The sequence below is a fragment of the Mesoplodon bidens genome (genome assembly GCF_964165515.1).
Source record: "Mesoplodon bidens genome assembly, chromosome: 13".
Classification (NCBI taxonomy): Eukaryota; Metazoa; Chordata; class Mammalia; order Artiodactyla; family Ziphiidae; genus Mesoplodon; species Mesoplodon bidens.
The window spans coordinates 15480776-15487480 of NC_138169.1; positions in this window are offsets into that span (position 1 = coordinate 15480776).

Genomic DNA, 6705 nt, shown 5'->3' on the forward strand with positions numbered 1-6705 from the left:
TCCAAGTGCAAGGTGAGATCCTATCTTTACGGAAAATTTCCCTATGCTTTTCACCATGAATTTCTGGTGCATTCATTTTCATTTTAAAGTTGTTTTATTACAATCTTTTTCTTGATTTCTGAGTCTTCTTTCTTTCTTTTTTTTAAACTGATTTCGAGTTTTGTGGCGCCCCTTACCTTTTCCTCCCAAAGTGAGTATCTTGCTCGCTTCACCCTAGTCCTGGCCCTGAGTGGCAGGCAGTGCGTCAGGAGGGCCTCTCTGAGGAGGTGACACTTGACCCGAGTCCTGAATGAGAAGTTGCCAACTTTGCTGAGCTCTGGAAGGGTGTGGCAGGCAAAGGGAACAGCACTGACAATGGCCCTGAGACAGGATCAAGCTTGGTGAGTTCTAGGAAGAGAAAAACGCTGGTGTGGCTGCAATTCAGGGATTCTGGGGCTGGGGGAAAGGAGGAGGGGCTGAGACCCCAAAGGTCCGCAAAAGCCAGATGACACGGGGCCCTGTGGGCCTAGGTGAGGGGTCAGACCTTTATCTGAAATGCAGCCAGGGGTACGGGAGGGTTTCAGCAGAAGGGGTGACGCTCTGCCTTGGGCTTGTTTGAGACTATTCTGGTGGTCCAGTGGTTAGGACTCTGAGCTTCCACTGCAGGGGGCATGTGTTCGATCCCTGGTCGGGGAACTAAGATCCCACATGCTGCACGGTGCGGCTGAAAAAAACCCAAAAAAACAAACCAAAAAATCTATTCTGGCTGCTGAGCGCGAAATAGATTGGGGATGGGAGTGAGGACAGCCTCAAAACTGGTGACAGGAAGGCCAGGGGGGAGGTTGCTAGTCACCCGGGCAAGGGACATGCGCAACTTCTGCCCTCTGTGTTTGCTGTCACATGTCTTCTCCCTGGAAGCCTTCCTGGGGTGCTTTTATTCCTCATTTTGCAGGAGAAGAATTTTGAGGCTCAGAGCCGTTAATTCATCTGCTCAGGGTCCTAGCTAGTAAGAAGCGGAGGTAGGCTTTGAACCCAGGTCTTCAAATACCCAGCCTGGCCCATTCTCTGCCCACCTTACCACCTCAGAAGAAAGGGTTAGCATGTAACTTCAGGCAAGCCTCAGTTTCCCTCATCTGTAACATGGGTTGAATTAGAGCACCCACTTCCTGGGGTGGAGGAGTCCAGAAAATTGAATGTGTCCTGCACAGGCTGAGTGCTCAATAACTTTTACCTTAAAAGGAAGAAAAAGGACCCTTTCCCACCACTTTCTCTCTCTCTCTCTCTCTCTGTCTCTCTGCTGGTTCTCCCCTAAAAGGAGAAACTTTGGTATTTATTCTTCAAACATTTATTTTATTCTTTAGGGTTTTTTTGGAAGGGGAAGGATTGGTGAAGGCAATCAGTTTTCGGACTTAAGATAAAAAATCACAGCAAAGGGTCGACTTGACTCTATAATTAATGGGGCGGCTTGTAATAGGATTCTCCTGCCCGTGGCGCTCCCAGGAAACACCTTTTTACATAAGATATTGCCCACGCCGGAATGGCAGCAGGGTGATTTATGGGGTTCCTTGCTCCAGAAAACCTCTCCTGGGGTTGCCCAGCCAGTGGAATTTATCAGGGAGTTTGGAAACCAGGCAAGAAACCTGCCCGTGACATTTTTGGTGGAGTTTAAAAAGCACAAACACTGGGGAAGGGAGAAGCCAGTGGGATGGGGACAGGGGGAGAGGGTCCATTTAGGTTGGGTTTTCCACCAGCAGAGCCTGAGATGGGGGTTCTTGGCATGTGATTTATCAAGAGTAGAAGGGGATGGCAGGTGAACAGGAGGAGGGGAGGGCTCAGGCGGAATCGGGTCTCAGCCTCATCCCACAGGTAGCTCTGCTCTGTGAATGGGGCCACAGAGCTGCCCCCACCTTGAGGTTGTAGGAGAGGCTGCATCTCTAAACACAGTGGCTCCCACTGGCTGTCCTCTGGAGAAGGGGGCAGCTGTGGGCCGTCAGCAGCCAACACTCTCAGCAGCTGGGGGGCATGGCTGCACCCACCTGATCCAGGAGATTCGAGTCGGTGGTGGGGTGAGCACCAATCGTATGCAAAGGTTTCTCAGGACAGGAGATGAAGATCGAGGCTGGGGACAGAGCGGAGGGAGGCGGGAGGCAGGGATATGGTCTCATGCTCCACTCTCCTAGGGCTCTTCATCATCCTCAGAGTAAAAACCAAAGTACTGACCACAGCCTGCAAGGCTCTTCGTGACCTGGTGCCCCTTCCCTCCACCCATGCACACTCCTTACCTCTCTGTCCATCTTCCACCATCATCTACTTTCTCTCCCTTGGCCTTCCCTCTGCAGTCACAGTGGCCTCCTCACAGCTTCCCACCTCAGGACCTTTGCACATGCTGTTCCCTCTGCTCTTCCCCCATACACCCCCACATACTCCTTCATTTCCTTCAGTCCTCAGCTCAAATGTCACCTTTTCAAAGAAGCTTTCTTAACCATCCTATCTCAACTAACCAAAAGATTAAGACACTTGGGAAACAGATCAACCCGCTGTGTGACTGGAGGCTCCTGGCGCTGCTTCTCTAAGCCTGTTTCTTCTGCTATAAACTAGGATCAATAACCCCAACTTCACATAAAGGGCTTCTGTAAATGGATTCCGTAAATTCAGCCACTATCCTGGTGAGGTGTTGGTGAGATCATTTAAATTTTCCAGAAGTTTCTTCTTCAAAGCAGTCCAGGGACTTCCCTGGTGGCACAGTGGTTAAGACTCCACGCTCCCGGGCTTCCCTGCTGGCGCGGTGGTTGAGAGTCTGCCTGCCGATGCAGGGGACACGGGTTCGTGCCCCGGTCTGGGAAGATCCCACATGCCGCGGAGCGGCTAGGCCCGTGAGCCATGGCCGCTGAGCCTGCGCGTCCAGATCCTGTGCTCCACAGCAGGAGAGGCCACAACAGTGAGAGGCCCGTGTACCGCAAAAAAAAAAAAAAAAAAAAAAGATTCCACGCTCCCAGTGCAGGGGGCCCGGGTTCAATCCCTGGTCAGGGAAGTAGATCCCACTTGCCGCAACTAAGCGTTCGCATGCCACAGTTAAGGAGCCCGCCTGCCACAACTAAGGAGCTGGCAAGCTGCAGCTAAGACCCGGCTTGCCAAATAAATAAATGAACAAATAATTTTTTTTTTTTTAAAGCAGTCCAGTGGGTTTAGGGACTTGGTGAGATGCGTTGCCTCATTGGGTTCACTACCTGCCCGTCATCATAGCTCAGCGAACCAGGTCCTACAGGGGGCGGACCATGGGTCCACCTGCCTCCTTTCCTCCACTGTGGAGCCCCTGGCTACTCTGGCTGTTATGGTAATTAGGGTCCTTGACTCTGGAGTGGGCCTGGGCTCTACCTCTCTCCCAGCATCCCTTTCTTCATGTGTAAGACAGGGAATCCTCCCAGGCACTGAGTAGTTGCTTGATAAAGTGATAACAATTGAAACAGCATGCGATCTCCCAGTACACAAATAGAGATAATCCAGAGCCACCTCCCCCCTCCCAAGAAAAAGACCCAGAAGAGATGAGATTTGCCTGACTCAGGGTTTCCCAACCTCAGCTCTACTACTCTAAGGTCCAGTTACTCCTTGCCGTGGGGGCCATCCTGTGCATTGTAGGGCGTCAGGCAGCTTCCCTGGACCTCATCCACTAAGTGCCAGGGGCACGCTCCCCCAACCCAGTTGTGGCAATCAAACATGTCTCCAGAATTTGCCAAACAATTCCCAGCTCACATCCTGAGAGCTGCTCTGATTGGACAGTTTGGCTCCTGGGCCTGCCCTTGAACCAGTCACCATGGCCAGACAGAATACAGTGCTTGAATTGGCTGAGGTTGGGGTCACATGTTCCTCCTCCTCCTCCTGCAGGACCTGTCCAGAGCCTTTTTATAAATAGGCAGGCAAACAGACCACATGGCTTTTCCTAAATTGCTTTGAATTTGAGCTAACACTAAGAAATCGGGAGATCTGTTATGCTGGACCTGCTATGGGATAAACTTGAGCAGTGGCCACCTCCTTTAGGCAGAATATGAGCTTTCCAGTTTGCTCCAATCCCCACCACTCCCTAATGTCTAGCCCCCAACCTGCTTCATCGTATACATCTAAGTTTGATGCCTGGCTAGTGACTGGATTATAAGTCCCAAGTGCAAAAATGTGAAGCTCTACACAGTTTGAGGGAAATCCTTCAATGAATTGCAAGTGTTGCCTCATAAATACACGAGTGCATGCACTCTCCCACACATGGACACAAACATACATGCATGCCTACAAGTACAAAAGCACACAGCCGTGCACAGATGACTTGAGATATAAAGCCAGTCTGAGCCATCATGTCCACAACTGAGAGTCAGACCCTTCTCTGAAGGTACAGGAGCACGTACCTGCTCTGTACTGGGCTCTTGCCCAGGCTGGAGAAAGGGGAGCAGCAGCAGCATGACCCTGGTCTGCCTTCCCATGCCCCTGCCATGCCTGGGGCCAGCTCTGGGGTAAAAACACCCCCTGTGCCAACCAAAGGCCGGATTTCAACCATCACCTTGGCTTAAGGCTGGAGAGAAGGACTAGATGGAGGCAGCCTCTGGAGGCAGGGGTTTTCGAGTCCGCCTGGTGAGAAGACCGAGGGAACCTCGGCTGATAGGACCCACAGGGAACCAAAGGGCCCCCCTCCCAGGAGAGGGGCCCCAGCTGGGATGGGGAAGCTGGGTGTATCTCAGGCAGGTACACACACCTGGTGACCCAGTGTTCAGTGCTCTCCACAGAGCCCTGGACCAATACAGAAAATCTCCTGCTCCCAGGACCCTCCTCGTAGGCTCCCCATTTCCCCCACTGAGTGGTCCAGGAAGGCAAAGGCAGAATGGCAATGGTTTCTCAGCTCCAGTGCCCATCCCGCTACATCAGGCCATAACCGCCATCACCTCAGCTTCAACCATCCACGTCCTGCTCTCTCCCTGTGCCTCCGCCCTGCCCTTGGCATTCCTTGGGTGTCAACCAGGAAGGGCGACTCCAAGGTAATTGACATGTGTTATCTGGACAGGGTCAACAGGCCCCTCGGGTTCTTATCTCAAGCTTGCCGAGACCAGGAGAGGAGCCAACGGCAGCTGACAAGTCTCCCAAGAGGGCAGCCAAGGACAGGAGCCTGAGTGGAAGACAGAGCGTCTGGAGTGAAGACGGGCTCTGCCACTCACCTGGAGGAGTGCGGGGCTGGGGAGACGGTGTCTGGCTGAAGCAATCCCAGGGGCTTCAGGGAGGAGGCTGCCTTTACACGGGGCTTCGAAGAATGTGTAGGATTTAGAAGCGTAGAGGGCATGGCATGCAGGGGGCATGGCTTAAGCAAAGGAAAGGAGGTAGGAGGGCAGTCGTGGTTAGAGGCACAAGCCCAGGTGTTTACACAGCAGCGTTCCAGTTCAGCTGTGTGACTTGGAGTAAGTGCTTGACTGCTCTGTGCCTCGGTTTCCTCATTTGCAGAAATGAAGATTATAATAGTATCTACCACATAGGTTACTGCAGGATTAAATGAAATGACTGCTGAGACCCGAAGCACACAGTAGGTGCTCAACACGAGAATAACTACTAGTTCCTCCACACCCCTCATTGTTGCAGGAGGAACACTCAGGAGGTGGTAAGAACTAGCAATTATTGAAAGACGATACCTATGCCAGGTCCTAGTAGTAATCTGCAAACAACCCATTTTACTGGTTAGAACACTGAGGTACTGAACCAGAGCATCATTTACTCAAGGTCACTGGGGTAGTGAGTAGGAACAAAGTTCAGGCTCAAGCCTGGCTGTGTCCCGCTCTGGAGCGCTCAGTGTCTATTCCAGGAACCCACAAGGACAGAGGGCTGGGTCCTGGGGCCTTCTGGAGGGACAACCTTGGCAACCGAGGTCGACGTCTACGGTCAAAGGGAGGATGAAACCGAAGCAGCGGGCGAAGTACAGGGAGGCCACTGCTGCTCTCAAATCCTCAGCCTGAGAAAAGGAGGAGACACCTGGTGGAGGGAACAGTTTGGCCACAGGAAAGGAGGTGGGAAGCAGCAAGTGGGTCTCCTCCAGCACAGAGGGGCAGCCTGAGGCCCAGAGAGGGGAAGGCACTTGCCCAAGGTCACACAGCCCTCATGAAGCAGCCCCTCAGCGGGAGCTGGGAGCTGGGTTCTGCCAAGGGCTATGACACAGGGTGGCCCCCGCCCTCTCTGAGCCTTGTTTCCTGCAGCGCTGGGAGGGGTTGGATAGGGCTCCCCCCATGTCCAGACTGTGTGGGCCCATTCGCATCTGGGACCTCAGCACCCACCCACCCCCACCCCCAGCTGGGTAGAGTCAAGGAAGACCCTGGGGCAGGTCTCACCTGCCTGGAGCCGGGCTTCCCCATTGGAGACAATTTGCTGCCCCCTGGTGGCCACAAAGGATTCTAATTTTCTCTCGGTTTCTGAAGAGATCCTTCCCAGGGGCTGCAGGTGCCCAGTTTCAGGACCAGTGTCCACCCTCCTTTTGACCCACAGGTGTGTCCAGACCGACCTGGAGGCCCTACCGCCTTCTCCAATGTCCCACCACACAAAGAAGGCGGAGGTCCAAGAAATACAGAGTCATGTCAAAAATCACAGGGTTTGAAACTGGCTGGGCTACATTCCAGCCTGTGTGACCTCGAGCGAGTTGTCACCTTTCCATGCCTCAGTGTCCCCATCTGTAGAACACGGACGATAATAATGGTTTCTCCTTCATAG